This window comes from Schistocerca serialis, chromosome 9 (assembly GCF_023864345.2).
Source record: "Schistocerca serialis cubense isolate TAMUIC-IGC-003099 chromosome 9, iqSchSeri2.2, whole genome shotgun sequence".
Lineage (NCBI taxonomy): Eukaryota > Metazoa > Arthropoda > Insecta > Orthoptera > Acrididae > Schistocerca > Schistocerca serialis.
In genome coordinates this window covers 426,444,924-426,468,691 of record NC_064646.1, presented here as the reverse complement: position 1 = coordinate 426,468,691, position 23,768 = coordinate 426,444,924, and the positions used below count along the sequence as shown (strand labels likewise).

The following is a 23,768-nucleotide window of genomic DNA, read 5'->3' as shown; positions in this document are numbered from 1 at the left end:
TGCACAACCTCACGTTGCTGCACGAACACATGCTTTCTTGGTGTCACAGGATGTCAGCCTTTTGGCCTCATCCGCCAGATGACCAGACTTGTCGCCAATCGAAAATGTGTGGGATATGGTGAAACGATAGGTGCAGTGGTGTGACCCAATGCGACCACCAGAGGTGAACTTTGGAACCAGGTGAATGCAGCACGGATGCCTGTACCACAAGACGCCATTCGCGTCTTATACGGGTCGATGCATGGAATAAGTTCTCAGGGCCCATGGCGGACCCTGTGCCTACTAGACAACAGGATGCATGCTGAACGGAGGTGACTGAAATGCTAACCATATCTGCACAACATACTAATGTGCATGTCCTGCGAATATGAACATCCTGTCTCTAATCGTTCAAGGTACTCTGTTTTTTCTGAACATGAGTGTGTTTAGTTAGTTGCTTGTTCCAAATATCATAATCGGATAAATGTTATGATGTGGGAAGTGTTAACAGAACAAACATAGAACATAAATGCATACATATCTAAAAAAAAATGAAAAAGATTATATGCCTACCAGTTGCAAACCTGGCGTTGCCCAGGTGTGCATTTTGTCAATTGTCTACTGGAAAAGAAAACGAAAAAATGAACTGTGTTTTGTACTGTGAAATCGAAAAAAAAAAAAATATCGATGTATTAGTGAAAAAGTGTAGGTACATTCAATGGCAGATGTCGATACTGTGTGCGAAATACGTTGTGAATAGAGTTAGTAACAAAGAAGTAATAAACTTAAACACCATTCATGATGCCTCAGCTTTTCACGCATCTCAGTGTTTATGACGCCATATCTCCTCAACTGTGTATGATACCATGTTATAATTTCGTAAGTGCACTTAGCGACATATGTGGAAACTGTCTGTGAAATTTATTGCAAACAGAGTTAGTAGCATAAACATAATAAATTTAAACATCGTTCATGATGCGACAGTTTTTCATACATCTCATTGTTTGTGACGGTTTACCTCCTGAACGAGGACAGGTAGGCTGTTCATTCCCCCACAGCGATCGAGGCCGACATGAATCCCATCGAACATTTATGGGACGTAATCGAGAGTTTAGTTTGTGCACTGGAAACGCGTTCGCAGTTGTGGATGGTTCTATAGGCAGTACGACCCAGTATTTCTGCAGTGGACTTCCAACGACGTGTTGAGTCAACACCACGGTGAACTGCTGCTCTACACTGGGCAAAAGGAGGTCCGACACGATATTGGGAGGTATCAGACGACTTTTTTTCACCTCAGTGTATTTGTACACTACTGGCCATTAAAATTGCTACACCACGAAGATGACGTGCTACAGATGCGAAATTTAACTGACAGGAAGAAGATGCTGTGATGTGCAAATTATTAGCTTTTCAGAGCATTCACACAAGGTTGGCGCAGGTGGCGTGCTGACATGAGGAAAGTTTCCAACCGATTTCTCATACACAAACAGCAGGTGACCGGCGTTGCCTGGTTAAACGTTAATGTGATGCTTCGTTTAAGGAGGAGAATTGCGTACCATCACGTCTCCGACATTGATAAAGGTCGGATTGTGGCCTATCGTGATTGCGGTTTATCGTATCGCGACATTGCTGCTCGCGTTGGTTGAGATCCAAAGACTGTTAGCAGAATATGGAATCGGTGGGTTCAGGGGGGTAATACGGAACGCCGTGCTGGATCCCAACGGCCTCGTATCACTAGCAGTCGAGATGACAGGCATATTATCCGAATGACTGTAACGGATCGTGCAGCCACGTCTCGATCACCGAGTCAACAGATGGGGACGTTTGCAAGACAACAACCATCTGCACGAACAGTTCGACGACGTTTGCAACAGCATGGACTATCAGCTAGGAGACCATGGCTGCGGTGACCCTTGACGCTGCATCACAGACAGGAGCGCATGCGATGGTGTACTCAACGACGAACCTGGCTGCACGAATAGCGAAACGTCGTTTTTTCGGATGAATACAGGTCCTGTTTACAGCATCATGATGGTCGTATCCATATTTGGCGACATCGCGGTGAACGCACATTGGAAGCGTGTATCCGTCATTGCCATCGCCATACTGGCGTATCACCCGGAGTGATGGTATGGAGTGCCATTGGTTACACGTCTCGGTCACCTCTTCTTCGCACTGATGGCACTTTGAATAGTGGACTTATATTTCAGATGTGTTACGACCCGTGCCTCTACCCTTCATTCGATCCCTGCCAAACCCTACATTTCAGCACGATAATGCACGACGTTACACGACCTGTACGGGCCTTTCTAGATACAGAAAATGTTCGAATGGTGGCAGAGCAACTGGCTCGTCACAATACGCCTGTTACTACTCTTGATGAACGGTGGTATCGTGTTGAAGCTGCATGGGCATTTGTACCTGTTACGGCCAGAGGTGGTTGTTCTAGGTACTGATTTCTCAGGATCTATGCGCCCAAATTGCGTGAAAATGTAATCACATGGCAGTTCTAGTATATTATATATGTCCAATGAATAACCGTTTATCATTTGCATTTCTTCTTGGTGTAGCATTTTTAATGGACAGTAGTGTAATTTGGCGTAGTCTTAGTTTTTATCTATTTTTGATTGACTTATCAAAATGTTACTTTAATTTTTATCCTGAATACTTACTCTTACTTTTAATTTTTACAAGATGACACTAGAAGATATTTTATGACGGGATAGGATTTGAATACTTACTCTTATTTTTAATTTTTCAAGATGACACTACAAGACATTTTATGACGTGATAGGATTTGCAACTTAATAAACGATGATTAATAGGTAGTTAAATGCACATGCTAGTCAGAATATTCAACAAGTAAGGACAATCAAAAAGTTTCCCGTACGCCAGTCATGCAAAATTACAGTCAGCGTTGAAACAACCATCCACCGACGCCCCAAGTTGAAGACAGCATTTCATAAAACACCGTGTTTTGCTGCCTGAAGAAGTCTGTAACTGGCTGCTCGTCCGGCTGGAATTATCGACCCTTCAGGGCCCTATTTAAGGGCCCAAAGGCGTGATAATCGCATGGGGAGAGTTCAGGATTATAGGACCGGTGCTTGAGTGTCTCCCACTTGAGCTGACATAACTTCTCCGTTGCGATATCTGCGATGTGGGGACGTGCGTTATCATGAACCAGTAACATTCCTCGGACCACTGTTCCACTATGATGGTTGTCGACAGGCATGCTTCTCAGTACACATTCTTCATCCACCGATGGAAGTCTATCGATGCTTGTCCTTCGGTGAACAAGAAAAGAATCACAGTACGTTGGTCCTGTTTGGACGCATTGGATAAAAACTTCGCCATAGTTCACGTTTTCGCATTTACCGCACGCACTTCGGAAAGATATGAATGCTACACTGATCCCTTGCCTACATGTCGGTGCTTCTATACCCACATCGGATTCGCGCTACGGAGCTTATATGCTGCAGCAATGCCCTCAAACGGGAACTTTTTGATCGCCCTTTATCTTTATCTTCTCAATTTTATCAATCTTTTTCTGGAGGTAGTTTCACACAATAGCTTGGTGCAATTATATTGCGACCTAGTAAAAACCGAAACCGAGTGCAATATTAAAGGCTCTCATAGCACCTGGTAGTAGTACAACACACTAATGACCCAAAACATTACGACCACCTGCATAACAGCTTGTTTGTCCTTCTTTCGAACGAAATACATCACTGATTATGCGTATCTTGGATCCGACAGTTTGTTGGTAGGTTTGTGGTGCTATGTGGCATTAGATGTTTGTACACAGGTTACGTAATTCTCGTAAATAACGGGGCACTGATGTGCGTATGCGGTGATGGCGCCTGATAGCGACCAGATGGGTTCCATAGGATTTACATCAGCGAATTTGGTCGCCGAGACGTCAACGTGAGTTCACTATAATGCTCCTCAAACCACTGTAGCACGGTTCCGGATCCGAGACTCGGACACGCACACAAGCATTAAGGGATGCAGGTGTTGAAACGCTCGTTAAACCCGCTGGGCAGAACAGGCAATAGGATTGTGGAAAGGACCAAGGGTTGAAGTCAGTTTCTGCTTCTAATTGTCATTTATTGTAATTTAGCAACTCTTTCACGGTTGAAGGCCTCCAACAAGAAATCTTAACAAGATAAAAATCCAATTAAGATAGCAGTAAAATAATTTAAAGAAACAACATATGCAAGATGCAATACCAGTGGCTGAGGGCCACAATCAAACTTCAATATTTCAAAATATATTACCATAATCTTTAAAGGCAGAAGGCCGCAGTGTTTAAGCTTGAAAGATAAATTTAAAAATTAATTTTGCAAAATTTTTAGAAACGACAATAACCATAAGCCTAAAACTTAAAATAGCTGACAACAGATAATTAAACACCTGTGGCACTCAGAAGGCCTCCAGGGAAGTCGGTCTGCCCTCGTTCACTTTGGTGAGACAGGTGGTGAGCCCAACTGTACTTTATCCGTCGGAACCCAACCAGGGGACAGCCACGGACGGACTGACACAACAACTTGCTTCCCGTCAATCAGAACATGAGAACCCCAACCGGCAATGTTCAAACCTGATAATCCACAATGTAGTACGTTTTAGCTGTCAAAATTACACACCATGTTGGACAGCGACAACAGGTGAGGAAACGACGCTGCCTGAAATTACGTTAGTGGCCAGGGCAGGTAACCGGAACACTAACGGCCACTAGGCAGAAAATTCCGCTCGCGCACTTAAATTTGAAACACGGTGATAGTTAACCCGCTCAAAAGAACCCCCAGGGCAGGTAACCAGCACACTAACAGCCACAAGACAAAATTCCATTGATGCACTCAAATTGTAGTCGACCAAAATAGTTAATTGCACCGCATGGCGGCTAAATCTCCGCAGTAGAACCACTCGGTGTTGCTCACTGGAAAACCTCCCCAACAGCAAATCACCGAAGCGAACCACCACAACATGAATAGACGTGGCTTGGGTAGTTGAAACCACTACTCAACTTTGGCGACCTGGTTCGGCGAACCACGAAGCTCGTAGCGATCGGACAGCTCCACACACGCTCCGACACTGCCCAGGGACTGCCAGCGGCCCCAGCCGACTGCACCGCGTGGAGAACTTCCCTCGTCCGCAACAACCGACCGACTCACTCCAGACCCCATTACCAGAAACTATATGCACCAAACCAAAGATGGAACACGGCGCAAATATCGATACACATCAGTGCTGCCACACGTGCAAGGAAGAAGAACCACGACGTAACCGCGACAAGGGCGGGAAAGCAAACACAGCTAGACAGGAAGTTCACCAAAACGCACAGTTGGGAGAGAGCACGGCTCTTCGGCTACTGCCACAGGCCCCATAGCATAACACAGCTGCCACCAGCCTGCGTCCATGACGCGTTGCACGTTTCGATCCGCCATTGACCTCGATGATGGCGTTCGTGGAGACGACCAGCTGCCTACTGTAGCAAAAATGTGATTCACCCGAAGAGTCGACATGATTCCATTGATCTACGATCGAATCTCGATGGCCCGTGGACACTGCAATCGTAATTGACGACGATGTTGGGTCAAGATGTGAACACGTAGGGGTAGTCTGCTGCGGAGCTCCATGTTCAATAATGTACGGTGAACGGCGTGGTCCGAAACACTTGTGCTTGCACCAGCATTGTACTCTTTCGGCAGAACTGCCACAGATCACCTATTTTAAAGAGCAGAAGCCTCCGAACCCCACGTCCCATGAAGAGTCGTGGACGTCCAACCATTTAGCTCCTAGTGGTAGTCCTTCTACCTCGTACTGTAGATGTCAACGTGAACATTCGACCAGCTTCGCCGTTTTCGCGATACTCGTTCACAAGGGGATTAATGACCTCAGATGTTGTCCCATAGTGCTCAGAGCCATTTGAACCAACTCGTTCACATGTTCTGCGTTTGTCAGACTTGCTTACCTCAATGTATTTCCCCATTTGCAGCCCATATCTTTGCTGGGGTGACCCCCGTCCTTGTCTGCTCCCCTTACATACTTTTGTTACCGCGTCACGTAGCCGCAACGCCATCAGGTGGCATCCATCGCCGCGGTGGGCGGTGGTCATAATGTTTAGGCGTATCCGCATATGATTTCCTACACATTCTGGGAGTTGTAAGACACCGACTACTGAAAATAGTTTTAAAACATTAAAATATGAAAAAGAGCCTACTAAATTCGTTAAAAAGTGAAGTGACAATGATTAGCTGTATCTGTGGTGGCGTTGTTGTGCTGCTGACGATGTTGATGTAGCTACTGTGATTCTATTCGACGTGCCATTCTGGGGCTTTACGACAGTTGGATGGAGTGGAAAAGAAAGGGAAGCGCAAAGCATGTGGGGGTCTGTTGTCGGTTAGAGAAAAGAATTTTCAGGTGAGCATTATGAGGATTTGAGCCGTGGCTGGCTCGCATCATGCCTTGTTTTTTACAATAATCATTGGTTGCAGTCCAGTGGTGTCTTATTTTTTCTTCGGTTACCACCGTAACGTTGTTGTCTTCTCTACGTGAGTGGTAGCAGCAACATGTATCGATACTGGTACTGCTGTACTATCTTTGGTGTGGCGGATATGTTTTCCGGGTGTGCTGTGTGGCAGTCGGTCGGTTGGGCAGAGCAACGAGGAAGTCTCCATGGCGCATAGTCAGGCCGGAGCTGTTGGAGGCGTACAGGCGCGGTTGGAGTTGTGAGGCGCTTCTTGCGAGGGTTACGAAGTTCGTCGCCCACCGATCCTGGACACTAGTTGAGTGCTCACTTAACCTACTATCAAGCCTCAACTGCTATCACATCTCTTCGTTTGATGCTGGTTGCCGCTTTCTAGGATATTCCTGCGAGCAACAACGTGTATGCATTGAAGTCGCCTAGAGTTGCAGCCGTTTTCCTGTGTGGTGTTTAACTTAATTTTAATCATTCCTTCATTAATGAAGTGTACCAGCGGTATCTTCTGCCTTGTGGCCGTTGACGTTCCGGCGACGTAATTTTCGGCAGAGTATTTTCCTCGTTGTGTTCATGCTGTCAAGCACAGCATGTAGTTCGACAGCTGAGGTGTGTTGGTAGTTTACGGCGTTTATTCTGACTTGGCTGGATTGGGCACCAGTATCCAGAACGTTGTGCTATTGACATCTTGTTGTCGTTTTGCCGGTCGGGTGGAGCAGAACTGATCTTGTTGGATGGTTTTTGGGCTGGCTTTCAGTTGGGTTACCTTCCAATTAAGAGGTTGTCGGTCTGGCTGCCTGTCTCATCTAAACGTGCGTTAGTGTTACCTTCCCAGGCCGACCTTTGTAACCTTCTAAGCGGCGCTTCTTGTTTTTTACTTAGTGATTTCCCTTTTATTTTTATGTAGTCTGTGTGGCCTTCAGCCGAGTTTTAGCTTATTAAAATTGCAAGGCTTCTTCTTAGACCTTAAGCTGTAAGAAATATTCTCTAGTTTGTATGTGGCCTTCAGCCGAGTTTTTCAGCTTAAATTAAAAATTGGAAATTTCTTTGTCTCGGCTTTAATCCGTGAGATTGTTTGGGTTTCGTATGTGGCCTTCAGCCGAGTTTTATGTGAAGCATTTTAGGATAAAGCCTTTAGCTTATTTTAAATGAAATTTAGAAGCTCTTTCCTTAAGGCCTTTGTTTTCTGCAAGGTGTGTGGCCTTCAGCCGAGTTTTAACTCTTTTAAATTAAAAATTCAAAATCCTTGTCTTGCCCTTAAGTCATAAGATTGTTATTCTTTAGTACGATACCTTCAGCCGAGTTTCACACGAAATGTTTTAAGATAAGGCTTTCAGCCTTTTCAAATTGAAAGCTCTTCTTCCTAGGCCTTAAGCCTTTAAATTGGTTTGTTGATATGCAGCCTTCAGCCGAGTTACAGCCTATTTAGACTAAACATTGAAAATATTTGTCTTGGCCTTAAGCCGTAACACTGTTTCCAGAATGAGATTTTCACTCTGCAGCGAAGTGTGCGCTGATATGAAACTTCCTGGCAGATTAAAACTGTGTGCCGGACAGAGACTCTGACTCGGGACCTTTGTCTTTCGCGGGCAAGTGCTCTACCAACTGAGCTACCCAAGCACGACTCACGCCCCGTCTTCACAGCTTTACTTCTGCCAGTACCTCGTCTCGTACCTTCCGAACTTTACAGGAGCTCTCCTGCGAACCTTGCAGAACTAGCACTCCTGAAAGAAAGGATATTGCGGAGACATGGCTTAGCCACAGTCTGGGGGATGTTTCCAGAATGAGATTTTCACCCTGCAGTGGAGTGTGTGCTGATAAGAAACTTCTACGACCGCAGGTTCGAATCCTACCTCGGGCATGGATGTGTGTGATGTTCTTAGGTTTAAGTAGTTCTAAGCTATAGGGGACGGGTGACCTCAGCTGTTAAGTCCCGCCGGTCGGGGTGGCAGAGCGGTTCTAGGCGCTGCAGTCTGGAACCGCGCGACCGCTACGGTCGCAGGTTCGAATCCTGCCTCGGGCATGGATGTCTGTGATATCCTTAGGTTAGTTAGGTTTAAGTAGTTCTAAGTTCTAGGGGACTGATGACCTTAGAAGTTAAGTCCCATAGTGCTCAGAGCCATTTGAACTATTTTTTTTGTTAAGTCCCATAGTGCTCAGAACCATTTGAACCATTTTTTTGTTCCTTTGTTTTTATAGCGGAGATGGGGAACTCGTTATTTTCTGTAGCTTTGAAGCTTTTCTTAGCTGGCTCACGCAGCATCGAAGCTGAAAGTGGCGCTCACAAGCAGGCAGAAGTCAGAGAATTTACCACATCCCATCTTAGCACAGCAGACGATTCTGGGATGGCCTGTAGAAACCATTTTGTAAGATGAAATGTAAAGCAAGGTGTAACTGCCAGAAGTTGGAAACAGTGTCAAACAAGACTCATCCAACCAAATGACATTCTTTCATTTCTGCATAGACCACGTTTTCCTGTTATGGACATTTGCATCACTGATGTGTAATTCTGGATTTCCAGCTCGCCCTGCATTTCCCAGCCTATGGAGCTCCCTCCATGTTGTTTTGATGCCAACTGGGTTCGTGAGTGTGACATTCCGTTCCGTAGTGACTTTTGCAGCTGGCATCCCCCTATTTCTCATCACAATCCTCTTCATTGCTGTCTCTCATGATCATTCAACACATACCTTTTTCCTCACGGTGCATTAGCAGAAGGTGATTCCGTTTTCCCTGTAACTGTATGTGGAATAAATCTTCGATTATGTGCCCATTGAAATGTCAAATATTTGGCCTACTTTGGTTACGAAAGCACTACCATACGAACACCAACAATTTGACAAGTTACAATTCAATTAACAGCAACATAATGTACTCACAACTACATAGAACACTGTTCCGATTATGACTGCCACTTACATCATCATGTTGAGGGCAGTTCACGGGCGCTATTCATGGTCAAATACAAGATAGCCACCTGCAGGCTTGATTAGCTTTTGTAGTTATGCTGAAGCACTCATATCTCACATGCTTCCATACTTTTCCCCACCTCTTGTATGTCAGCAGCAGAGAGGTAGATTAGTGCTTGGTGGCAGATGTACAGGCTTTTAAGGAACTGACTAATATTTTGCGCAGTGACGTTGTGGTTGGAGGAATATGTGACATGGGAAGTATTTTGATTTGAAAATCTTGGTTGGAATTAAGCTCCACTTCCTCTATTGTGATAACAGGATAAAACCCTTTGAGTCGGATGGTGCCAAAATATTGTGGAAATGGGAGGCTGAGATGGAGGAAACACCAGTGTTGGATCGACAAGTTTTAACCATTAATGATTAATTTTCACATTGTGTATGTATGAACACCCCGCCAAATCAGTGAGCAGAAACAACAGGCCAGACGATGGTTAATCACTGGACCTTGAAGGGGCACAGAAAACCATTATAACAGATCGGGGTTCTAATTTTATTTCTGAGCTGATGAAACAGTTACGTCGACTCTTATGAGTCGGAAGCTGTCTACGAGTGTACTACATCCGCAAGCTGATGGAAAAAAGTAGAATTAAATGTTAAGCTGGTACGCGAATAGTCACCATAGTGACATTGCTACACCATGAAGATGACGTGCTACAGACGCCAAATTTAACCGACAGGAAGAAGATGCTATGATATGCAAATGATTAGCTTTTCAGAGCATTCACACGAGATTGGTGCCGGTGGCGACACCTACAACGTGCTGACATGAGGAAAGTTTCCAACCGATTTCTCATACACAAACAGCAGTTGACCGGCGTTGCCTGGTGAAACGTTGTTTCGATGCCTCGTGTAAGGAGGAGAAATGCGAACCATCACGTTTCCGACATTGATAAAGGTCGGATTGTAGCCTATCGCGATTGCGGTTTATCGTATCGCGACATTCCTGCTCGCGTTGGTCGAGATCCAATGACTGTTAGCAGAATATGGAATCGGTGGGTTCAGGAGGGTAATACGGAACGCCGTGCTGGATCCCAACCACCTCGTATCACTAGCAGTCGAGATGACAGGCATCCGCATGGCTGTAACGGATCGTGCAGCCACGTCTCGATTCCTGAGTCAACAGATTGGGACGTTTGCAAGACAACAATCATCTGCACGAACAGTCGACGACGTAGCAGCAGCATGAACTATCAGCTAGGAGACTATGGCTGCGGTTACCCTTGACACTGCATCACAGAGAGGAGCGCCTGCGATGGTGTACTCAACGACGAACCAGGGTGCACGAATGGCAAATCGTCATTTTTTCGGATGAATCCAGGTTCTGTTTACAGCATCACGATGGTCGCATCCGTGTTTGACGACATCGCAGTGAACGCACATTGGAGGTATATATTCGTCATCGCCATACTGGCGTATCGCCTGGTGTGATGGTATGAGGTGCCATTGGTCACACGTTTCGGTCACCTCTTGTTCGCATTGACGGCACTTTGAACAGTGGACGTTACATTTCAGATGTTTTACGACCCGCAGCTCTACTCTTCATTCGATCCCTGCGAAACCCTACATTTTAGCAGGATAATGCACGACCGCACGTTGCAGGTCCTGTACGGGCCTTTCTGGATACAGAAAATGTTCGACTGCTGCCCTGGCCAGCACATTCTCCAGATCTCTCACCAACTGAAACCGTCTGGTCAATGGTGGCCGAGCACGTGGCTCGCCATAATACGCCAGTCACTACTCTTGATGAACTGTGGTATCGTGTTGAAGTTGCTTGGGCAGCTGTACCTGTACACGCCATCCAAGATCTGTTTGACTCAATGCCGAGGCGTATCAAGGCCGTTATTACAGCCAGAGGTGGTTGTTTTGGGTACTGATTTCTCAGGATCTATGCACCCAAATTGCGTGGAAATGTAATCACATGTCAGTTCTAGTATAATATATTTGTCCAATGAATACCTGTTTATCATCTGCATTTCTTCTTTGTGTAGCAATTTTAATGGCCAGTAGCGTACTTTCCGTTTCTAATTATGCAAACCACCCCATTTGAGGACTGTAAACCATCTGTAATTTTGCGAAAATATTAAGGCGCGTATGGCATCATGTACAGAAGGTATCTAGAGCAGCAGGAAGGCGCACCGAAATAAAAGTTCAAGCTGCCTAAGTTCCAGCTCATTCATTCGTTGATGCTGACGATCTCCAACATTCTGAAAGGTAAAACAAAGTAGTTCGTTACAAAATACCTGGGACGCTATCAGGTGATCGAAATGACGTTCCTGTCAATGTAGTATAAAACTACAGATCGTAATTTGTTCCACTGTGGTACGTGTGGAAGGAAATTGTCCCTTCAAGGGATCCCTTACATTCTGTCTCAGTTGCCGGCTGCTTCTTCGAAGGGGGGAAGAAAGTGGTGGGGAAGAGGCGTAAGGCCCATTGCAATGAGCTAATTGCCCTGTAGTTATACCTAACTGTAAGCCATAAAGTCATGAGGTGGTCCATTAGACTCTTCCCCTACCACGCAAATTATAGGACACCCCCAAATCCGAATCAAACTTTTTCAATCACCAGGAACCACATCGTTGAACACTATCTAGTCTTTGTTTTATCTACTTGACCTTATCCTTGTAGTGAAAACGGTACCTACCTGAACGCCATCTTGGGCTCGACACGTCTCGCCTCCCTGGACCAAGTTACCTGCTCATAACGGTCAGATTGCAATGGAACAACTGTTTGGGCATATAAGGCAGCACCATAAAAGAAACAGCATAAACTCATTACATTCGGAACTTTCACGTCAGCTGCACCCCCAGTCTCGATTACAGTAGGCATCGTCTATTCCTACCTCAAGCACATTGTTGCCCAGCTCCTGACCTCACTGCCCACGCAGATGTTGACCTATACTGACAATCTCAGCACACACGAAGAAGGAGCAAAACCATTACAAAGCTACAAGCGTGTTTGTGTTATGTGAGTCAAAGACTCAGTGAAAATGTGTCTTGTATGAACTGTGTGAAAAGCAGACTGTTGCAATTTCAACCACGGCAAGGAATTCGGAGGACTAAAGTTTCCAAAGAGAGGCAGCAGGTAGTGGCTGCTTGCCTAATATTTTTTTATCACAATCTATATCGCCACACCGGCACAAACACTCGGTCGATGACCAATGGCGCTACTGAAACCTGGGACAATTCAGTGACATTGCAGGAAGTAGAGTAAGCGCCATCCAGTTGGGAGTGAGATCAAATCGGCGACTGCTGTAGAGTGAACTACTGCCCTGGAGCTATCACCTGCCATCTGCTGGAGCAGTTGTCTCTGCGTACCGTCCTGCAGGACTGCCTGAAGGTCTGACCACAGCACCGACGGACCAAGGATCGAAATGACGTTCTCCCAGTTGCTGTTCCGCTAGGTACCTGCCGACAACAGAAGCCCGAAGCCAGATACAAGGCAGGATTCGTTCCCATATGCCTCCACTTCCGATGCACGCCACGGCAGACCGTCAGCATGCCTTGCTAACAGTACAGATAGTTCAGACCGCTGCGCCACCATCTGACGCAACCCCCCACCCCCTCAGAAATTCTTGTATCGCACCGTCTCCACATTAGTGTGCTACACTAGGTGTAGCACCTGCAGTCGTCTTCGTGGTTGTGCATTATGCACTGAGGATCATGGGTTTGACACCCGTCTCCCATCTACGGACGTAGGCACGACTTTCCTGTAGTAAACTGTTCTAAACAAATAAATGAATCCTCTATTTCCAAGGTGAACGTGGCCGGAACTGCCTTGTCTACCCACCAGAGAACCTGAACTCTTTCATTTGCAAGGAATTCGAGAGAAGATGATAGGGTAGCTTTGAGAGATGAAGTAGTTGCAATAGAAGATTAAACGGCCAGAAAGGCAAGGCCCAATAGAAAAACTTGGATAACTCATGAGATATTGAATTTAATTGACAGAAGGAGAAAATATATAAATGTAGTAAATGAAGCAAACAAAAAGGAAAACATACATAAAATTAATTTGTGGTGGTAAGTTCTGTGGGGCCAAACTGCTGAGGTCATCGGTCCCTAGGCTTACACACTACTTAACTGAGGAATGGCGTACTGTGTCAGCCCATGAATGGCCAGCTTAAAGGCCGATAAACGCAGGCAGACCAGCCAGCCGAAAACCCCTGCTGAGCAGGTCTGCCATGACCTGCTCACCTCTGTGATGCGATTTTATAGTGGTTAGGTCCATTGTCTGGGTGTGTTGGTTTGCTGCTTTCCTCTACCTGCTTACCCTGATTGCTACCTGCCATCCTGCACTCCATTAGTGCAGGCAGGTATGGTCCACCACACAGTTGTAGTTTGCCCACACTCAATCAGATGGATCAGCGACCCTCTCACGGGGGGAATAAGTTGACTAGTTACACTAGGATCGGTGGCGTAAGAGTAAAAGAGAAGCGGTAGTTGAGAAGGGAGTGAAACAAATTTGTAGCTTATCCCCAGTGTTAAACAGTCTGTACATTGAGCAAGGAGTATAGGAATCCAAGCAGATATTTATAAAGGGAATCAAAGTTCATGGAGTTAACCAATGAGCTAATTCTGTCAGAAACATGAATGACATGAATGATAAGTTGAACAGGATGTACAGAGTCCTGACAGAAAATCATCGGATGAATATCAACAAAAGTATAACAAGGACGATAGGATCTAGTCGAATTAAACCAGGTGATACTGAGAAAATGAGATTAGGAAATCAGAAATTGAAAGTAGTAGATGATTTATACTATTTGATTAGCCAAGTAAATGAGGATGTCATGCGTAATAAGGATATAAAATGCAAATTGGTAATAGAAAGAAAAGAATTTATGAAAAAAGTAACTGTTTTAACAACGAATATAAAGTAAAGTGTCAGGAAATATTTTTTGGAATTATTTGTGTAGTGTAGCATTGTACGTAAGTGAAATGTGGACGATGAACAGTTCATATGATAAGGAGAGTAGGTGATGTTGATGGAGAAATGAAACGACTTTACTGGCCGGGAAACCACCTTTGGGATTGCTCGGCAACCTCGTGCGAGTCACTCTATTTGACGCCATTTCGGTGACTTGCACGTCTTTGTGATGAAGATGAGATGAAATGATTGGGACAATGCAAACACATATTCCCTGAGCGAAGATAATCTCTGACCCAGCTGGGAATCAAACCTGGGACCATACAATCTAGAGGCAGCGACGCTATGATGATTGTGATCTTTAACAGGTTTATATAAAGGGTGAGTCACTAACTATTGCCACCAAGAATAACTCCGAAAGTATGACAGGAGGTGGAAAGTTTGTGGGGCAGAAGTTGCATGGGACAACTGGGGCCATAATATGACGTTGGTTTTATGAAGGTCATTTTTTTTTAATGAGATGCTGTAGTTTGGCACTTTTTTCTGACAGCGGCTATCGAGACGAATCCTATGGTGTGAAACAAGGTGGCAGGAACGTCCATTTGCAGCAGGTGTTCGAAGTGATGACCATTGGTATCAACGCAGTGCTGCAATTTATTTATCATGGGTTGAGTGGTATTCCTTATCACATCGACACTTATCGAACCACATGCTCTGACAATTCTCTCCCGCATATCTTCAGGTGTAGTTGGAACGTCTTTATAAACAATGTCTTTTACGAATCCCCACAAGAAAAAATCCAGAGGCGTCAAGTATGGCGAAGGAGTCGCAGATTACATATCTCTTCCGTGTCCAATCCAACGATTTGGGAATTGTCTCTGCAACTCATTTATAGCCATCAGAGAAAAATGTGCCGGACATCCATCTTGTTGATACCACATTCTGTTCCTTGTTCCTAAAGGTATTTCTTCCAATAACAGATTTAATGTTTCTTGCAGGAATGTGGTGTACTTCTTACCATTAAGATTTTCTTCGATGAAATAGGGGCCTATAATTCTGTCCTCCAGAATCCCACACCATACATTCACCAACCACGGTTTTTGGTGTGCAACTTGCCGCAGCCAACGTGGATTTTCAGTTGCCCAATATGTATGTTAAGAAAATTAACATTTCCATGGTTTGTGAATGTAGCCTCGTCAGTAAATAAAATCAAATTAATAAATGTGTCATCCCTCTGAATTCAATGCGACGCATACAATCCGTACCAGTTAATCGTTGGTGGAGACTGATACGGTAAGGATGATATTTATGGCGATACAGAACAAGAACAACACTACTCTGGCTCTTGCCAGATTCCCTTGCGATCGATTTGACGCAAACTAACACAAGGATCTCGAACCACAGTGGTAAGAGTACCTATCTCCGTTTCCTCGTTAGTAACTTTCCTTTGCCGGATATGTTTCCGATGCGTTAAAAATCCAGTTGTTCTCAATTTATCATACACATATTTAACTGAACGACGTGTAGGGTGAGTACGTTGAGGATATCTTTTGGTGTATAAGTCTCTAGCTCTCACTGAATTTCGCTGGCATTCTCCGTGAATGATAAGCGTATCGACTTGTTCTTCGAAGGAATACATCATTCACATTCGCTTGATTCGACGATACTAGCCTTACCGTTCCTATTGGTGTTGTATAGCGAAACCGTCGAATGGTGTTTACATTTCAATGACACGCTAGATGGATACGCCGTGTTGGGCGAATATTTACTATTTGCACGATATACGAGATAGAATTGTCAGAGCATGTGATTCGCTAAGTGCCGAAGTGATAAGGAATACCACTCAATCCATGATAAGAAGATTGCAGCACTGCATTGATATCAATGGTCATCACTTCGAACACCTTCTGTAAATCGACGTTCATGCCATCTTTTTGACCTTCGTTGACCTTCAAAGACCTTACTGTTACACATCATTGGATTCGTCTCGATAGCCGCTATCACAAAATAAGTACAAACTATAGCGTCCCATTTAAAATAACAAAGTTGACCTCCATATCTCTGACGTGATCCCACCTAGCAACAAAAAACCAACGTCATATTATGGCCCCCGTTGTTCCACGCAAACTTTGTCCCACAAACTTTTCAGCTCCTATCATACTTTCGGAGTTATTATTGGAGGCAATAGTTAGTGACTCACCCTGCATAATAATAGATCAGATACTTCTGAAATGTTGCGTTAGATAACTGAATTGGGGAGAAAAGGAATTTATGACGTAACTTGATTAAAACAAGAGACTGGTTTATAGGACGTATGCTTTGGCACGGAGGAATCAACAGGTTGGTGAAAGAGGGAAATGTGGAGTAAAAATATTGTAGAGGGAGACTCAAGTTGAACTACAGTAAGTAGGTTCAAATGTATGTGGTCGGCAGTAGTAATAGAGAGATGAAAAGACTTGCACAGGGTGGACCAGCGAGAAGAGCTACAGCAAACAAGACTTCGGACTAAACCCCATATTGTTTATGGGTAAGTACAAAAACCGTTTTAACAAGTATTTTAGACTTTTCCTGTCTTAACCATACAGTAAATTGAGAAAATTGTGGAGTTCGTTTCTCCTTTCGACGTATGATGATGACAACTGGATTTTCTTCTCATTCTTAACGGAAATTATAGCCGGAAGAAGCTTGGTATTACCTTCACTACATGCCTTTTTTTTGGGGGGGGGGGGTTCCTGAAGCTTTTACTTTAATTTAGGGTGGGCTGGTAAAAGCCGAAGAAAGTGTGTCGTGAAAGGCGTCTGGTAAAAAAAAAAATTATTTTCAGCGCTCTTAAGACAGGAAAAACCAGATAATGCATAGCAGCTGTCACGGCACATTATCATTCAGACAAACATACACACAGTTATTTAATTTTCATATTTCGCAAATTTACAGCAAAAATATTATCTCTGGAACAGCTCGAGTTTCCTATTGTATAGCATTTCTAATAGTGCCATAATGCTGAACTAAATTCAAATGTTTGGTATATCGAACAACAATACAACGGCTATAGGATTTTCATTTCAAGACGTCGTTACTTGTAGAGGACACCAATAACGTAAGTCACGTGTTAGTGTTGGGCTTGCACTGTTGTACCATATAACGCAGGGTAAGAATTCTAGCGTAATAGTCTTTCCTGAGTACCGAGACCAAGCCACTGACGTACTCAGCTCGTGGTCTAGAGGCTAGCGTTGCTGCCTCTGGATCTCGGGGTCCTGGGTTCGATTCCCGGCCGGATTGGGGATTTTCTCAGCCCGGGAACTGGGTGTTTGTGTTGTCTCATCATTTCATCATCATCATCATCATCACCATTCGTGACAGTGTAAAAAACAGTGTAAAAAACTGGACTGTGAAAGAACTGGGACTTTGTACGGGTGCTGATGACGGGTGCTGTTGAGCGCCCCACAAACATCATCATCATGAAGGCACTGACAATGCGGTACTGTGTATAAGATACTTTTAATAGCCTGTACAAGATACTTATGCGTTCGGGTTAAAATGAAACACTAAACGATCTAGCATCTGTTCAATAAATTAAACGCATTCTCGATACAACCGACTGTAGTCCTTTGATGCAGAGCCGACTGGAGGGTCTGAATCAGAGACTCAGGTGATTCTGTGAGCGTGTAGGCTGCAGATTCCTTGACTTGCGCCATCGGGTGGTGGGTTTCCGGGTTCCGCTTAATAGGTCAGGAGTCCACTACACACAGGGGGCTGCTACACGGTAGCGGGGGCTGCGTGGGACAGGGCGGTTTTTTAGGTTAGAGGGTCTCGGGGAACCACAGAAAAGGCGTACGTCTAAAAGGGGCCAGGTAAAACACAGTAAGTAAGTTGTAGAAACGATCGGTAACTTGTCATAGCTGTGTTTGGAAAGAACCAGAAATCCAAGCGCTAATAGAAAGCAGTGAAGCTCAAATAGTTATAGGTACAGAAAGCTGGCTAAAGCCGAAAATAAGTTCAGCCGAAATTTTTTAAAGCTATCTAAAGGATAGATCAAATACTGCTGGTGGTGGAGTATTTATTGCTGTCAGAAGTAGTCTGCCTTGCACTGAAATTGAAGTAGATAGTTCCGGCGAAATAGTATGGGTAGAGGTTATACTTGACAATAGGACTAAACTACTAATTAGATCGTTTTACCGATCCCCGTTCCCCGACTCAGAAGATGCAGTTGCTGAGAAGTTCAAAGAAAACTTGAGACCTATTTCAAATAGGTACCCAACTCATACAGTTATAGTCGGTGATGACTTTAATCTACCCTCGATATGCTGGAAAAATTACACGTTTAAAGCCGACGGCAGGTATAAAACATGCGAAATTGTACTGAATGCTTTCTCAGAAAATTATTTTGAACAATTAGTTCATGAGCCAACTCGAAGCGTAAATGGTTGCGAAAGCATACTTCACCTCTTAGTAACAAATAATCCTGAACAAATAGTGAGTATCGTGACGAATACGGGTTTTGCAACTACAAGGTAGTTGCTGCTAGGCTGAATGCCGTAACACCTACAACAATCAAAAAGAATCTATTTAAAAAAAAAGCTGATAAATATGCTCTTAATGCCTTTTTAAGAGACAACCTCCACTCCTTCCGATATGGTCATGTAAGCGTAGGGAAGTTGTGGAATTATATTTTCAAAGAGATAGTATCGACAGCAATAAATTAACAAGTGATGGTACTGATCCCCCATGGCACACAAAACGGGTCAGATCGCTGTTGCAGAAGCAGAGAAAAAAGCATGCCAAATTTAAAAGAACGCAAAATCCACAAGACCGACAAAGTTTTACAGAAGTTCGAAATATAGCGCGTACTTCAACGCGAGATGCTTTTAATAATTTCCATAACGAAACTCGGTCTCGAAATCTGGCAGAAAACGCAAAGAGATTCTGGTCATACATTAAGCACACCAGTGGCAAGACGCAATTAATACCTTCATTCCAGAATGAGATTTTCACTCTGCAGCGGAGTGTGCGCTGATATGAAACTTCCTGGCAGATTAAAACTGTGTGCCGGACCGAGACTCGAACTCGGGACCTTTGCCTTTCGCGGGCAAGGTAGGAGACGAGGTGCTGGCAGAAGTAAAGCTGTGAGGACGAGGCGTGAGTCGTGCTTGGGTAGCTCAGTCGGTAGAGCACTTGCCCGCGAAAGGCAAAGGTCCCGAGTTCGAGTCTCGGTCCAGCACACAGTTTTAATCTGCCAGGAAGTTTCAGTACCTTCATTGCTCGATAACAACGGTGAAGTCACTAAATTGATACTACAGCAGAGTTATTAAACACGGTTTCCGAAACTCCTTCACCAAAGAAGACGAAGTATATGTTCCTGAATTCCAATCAAAAACAACTGCCAAGATGAGAAACATAGAAGTAGATATCTTCAGTGTCGCAAAACAGCTTAAACCACTTAATAAAGCAAGGCTTCAGGTCCAGATTGTATACCAGTCAGGTTCCTCTCAGAGTATGCTGATACAATAGCTCCATATTTAGCAATTATATACAACCATGAGCTCACAGAAAGATACGTACCTAAAGACTGAAAAATTGCTCAAGTCACACCAATACCCAAAAAGGGATGTAGAAGTAATCCGTTGAATTACAGGCCCATATCACTAACGTCGGTTTGCAGTAGGGTCTTAGAACATATAGTGTATTCGAACATTATGAAGTACGTCGAAGGAAACAATTTATTGACGCATAGTCAGCATGGATTCAGAAAATATCGTTCTTCCGAACACAACTATCTCTTTATACTCATGAAGCAATGAGTGCTATCAACAGGGGATGTCAAATTTATTTCATATTTTTAGATTTCCAGAAGGCTTTTGACACTGTTCCTCACAAACGTCTTCCAACCAAATTGCGTGGCTATGGAATATCACCTCAGTTGTGCCGCTGAATTCCTGATTTCCCTTCAGAAAGGTCACAGTTCGTAGTAAAAGAGATGTAATCTCTGGCGTTCCTCAAGGAAGTATTATAGGCTCTCTATTGTCCTGATTTGTATTAACGATATAGGAGACAATATTAGTAGCCTTCTTAGATTGTTTGCAAATGATGCTGTCTTTTACCGTCTTGTAAAGTCATCAGATGACCAAAACGAATTGCAAAATGATTTAGATAAGATATCTGTACGGTGCGAAAAGTGTCAGTTGACCCTGAATAAAGAAAAGTGTGAAGTTATTCACATGAGTACTAAAATAAATTTCGATTACGCGATAAGTCACACAAATCTGAATGCTGTAAATTCAACTAAATACTTAGAGATTACAATTACAAATAACCTAAACTGGAACGAACACATAGATAATGCTGTGGGTAGAGCAAACCAAACACTGCGATTCATTTGCAGAACACTTAGAAGGTGCAACAGGTATACTACTTACATTACACTCTCTCTCTTCTCAGCGATCACAGGCCCTGTAGACCACGCGCTGCATCAACGATCTGCTTCCACCGCCTTCTATCTCTCGCAGCCTCTCTCCACCCTGCGCAAATTCCTAATGCTGCGATGTCCTTCTCTCTGTCATCTTTCCACCTTGTACGAGGTCGGCCCAATGGTCTTGTTGCCTGGAGAGTGCCTTCAAATGCTTTCTTGCTCATTCTGTCGTTTTCCATTCTCGCCACATGTCCAGCCCATTGCAGTCTCCTACTTTTTAATTTCTGGATGATAGTGCGTTGCTTCATTAACTGATAAATTTCATTGTTCTTTTCTAACAGCCGTGTACCGCAAGTCTCTAGAGGAACGGAGGGTTCCAAATGATTGGAAAAGAGCACAGGTAGTCCCAGTCTTCAAGAAGGGTCGTCGAGCAGATGCGCAAAACTATAGACCTATATCTCTGACGTCGATCTGTTGTAGAATTTTAGAACATGTTTTTTGCTCGAGTATCATGTCGTTTTTGGAAACCCAGAATCTACTATGTAGGAATCAACATGGATTCCGGAAACAGCGATCGTGTGAGACCCAACTCGCTTTATTTGTTTATGAGACACAGAAAATATTAGATACAGGCTCCCAGGTAGATGCTATTTTTCTTGACTTCCGGAAGGCGTTCGATACAGTTCCGCACTGTCGCCTGATAAACAAAGTAAGAGCCTACGGAATATCAGACCAGCTGTGTGGCTGGATTGAAGAGTTTTTAGCAAACAGAACACAGCATGTTGTTATCAATGGAGAGACGTCTACAGACGTTAAAGTAACCTCTGGCGTGCCACAGGGGAGTGTTATGGGACCATTTCTTTTCACAATATATATAAATGACCTAGTAGACAGTGTCGGAAGTTCCATGCGGCTTTTCGCGGATGATGCTGTAGTATACAGAGAAGTTGCAGCATTAGAAAATTGTAGCGAAATGCAGGAAGATCTGCAGCGGATAGGCACTTGGTGCAGGGAGTGGCAACTGTCCCTTAACATAGACAAATGTAATGTATTTCGAATACATAGAAAGAAGGATCCTTTATTGTATGATTATATGATAGCGGAACAAACACTGGTAGCAGTTACTTCTGTAAAATATCTGGGAGTATGCGTGCGGAACGATTTGAAGTGGAATGATCATATAAAATTAATTGTTGGTAAGGCGGGTACCAGGTTGAGATTCATTGGGAGAGTGCTTAGAAAATGCAGTCCATCAACAAAGGAGGTGGCTTACAAAACACTCGTTCGACCTATACTTGAGTATTGCTCATCAGTGTGGTATCCGTACCAGGTCGGTTTGACAGAGGAGATAGAGAAGATCCAAAGAAGAGCGGCGCGTTTCGTCACAGGATTATTTGGTAACCGTGATAGCGTTACGGAGATGTTTAATAAACTCAAGTGGCAGACTCTGCAAGAGAGGCGCCCTGCATCGCGGTGTAGATTGCTCGCCAGGTTTCGAGAGGGTGCGTTTCTGGATGAGGTATCGAATATATTGCTTCCCCCTACTTATACCTCCTGAGGAGATCACGAATGTAAAATTAGAGAGATTAGAGCGCGCACGGAGGCTTTCAGACAGTCGTTCTTCCCGCGAACCATACGCGACTGGAACAGGAAAGGGAGGTAATGACAGTGGCACGTAAAGTGCCCTCCGCCACACACCGTTGGGTGGCTTGCGGAGTATAAATGTAGATGTAGAATTCTCCATACGCCATTCTCCAACACCCCCAGATTTTTCTCATTACATTTCTTTGAAAAACATTCAGTTTTTCTCTTTCATTCTTTGTAAGCGTCCAGCTTTCTGAACCGTACAGTACTATGGGGCAGATATCTTCTTCTTTGTGGTGACTGATAAAGCTTTACTTTAGAGTGGGTTGATTAGTGAGTACAGACATCTTGACCCTGAGGCTATTCTTTCATTTATATCCATTGTTATGATATTTTTACTGTTGAAACGTGATCCAAGGTATTTAAACTGGAGAACTTTTCTGAATTTAGAACTTACACTACACTTGTTCGCCCTATTCTGGGGTATTGCTGTGCGGTGTGGGATCCGCATCAGGTGGGACTGACGGATGATATCGAAAAAGTTCAAAGAAGGCCGGCTCGTTTTATATTATCGCGAAGTAGGGGAGATAGTGTCATAGACATGATACGTGAATTGGAGTGGTAATCATTAAAACAAAGGCTTTTTTCGTTGGACAGGATCTTCTCATGAAATTTCAATCATCAGTTTTCTCCTCCGATTGCGAAAACATTATGTTGGCACCCACGTACATAGGGAGAAATGATCATCACGATAAAATAAGAGAAATCAGGGCTCACACATAAAAATTTAAGTGCTCGTTTTTCCCGAGTGCCGTTCGAGAGTGAAACGGTAGAGAGACAGCTTGAAGGTGGTTCATTGAACCCTCTGCCAGGCACTTTATTGTGAGTAGCAGAGTAATAACGTAGAGGTAGATCTAGAATGGATAATATATATTAAAATTAATGTGTGAGACGGAAAAGTACTTGGTCTGCAGCGATCAGTTGTTAATGGAATATGACACATGTGCGAAGATGCATTTCTCGTTCTTCCGTGGCTGCTACTTGAGTACACAGGTGCGCCATTTCCAGCTGCGGGTAAAGTACTAGTTGGTGAATATACGTCAGCATCAGGTGCGAAACCAAGGCGACAAAATAACAGCATACTGAGGATGCAGTGCGCCGTGCATGTTAGCAGTCTGTAGTTGATTTGAATAGGTGTCTTTTATTTGGGCCGAGGGGAGGGAAAGAGGAAAATATTCGTCAGGAGGAAGTGAATGATTAAATCGCCATACTGTGTTATTGACTATCTGTTTGTTGTGATTATCGTTACAGCTGTTACGGTTCTTACACCAGTTGTTCTCAGTACTGCACTAGAGGTTATTATTAATATTCCAGTTCTCATAAATTGTGAAATGTCTTTTTAAAAAGGGTAGAGAAACTAGGAAATTTGAAGATTCGGAAGGAAAGCGAAAATGGGCTCTGAAATTCCATTAGTTTTAAGAAACGAGGT

General features: G+C 44.0%; 1 protein-coding gene across 1 annotated transcript in view; it reads right to left on the bottom strand.

Annotated features, from left to right (window-relative positions):
- Nucleotides 1–23,323, bottom strand: part of LOC126419759 (uncharacterized) — a 316,376-nt gene extending 293,053 nt beyond the window's left edge. Inside the window, exon 1 of the mRNA XM_050086933.1 lies at nt 23,243–23,323. The gene's annotated coding sequence lies outside the window, so the exon portion shown is untranslated. The remainder of the gene's footprint in view (nt 1–23,242) is intronic.
- Nucleotides 23,324–23,768: the final 445 nt, after the last annotated feature.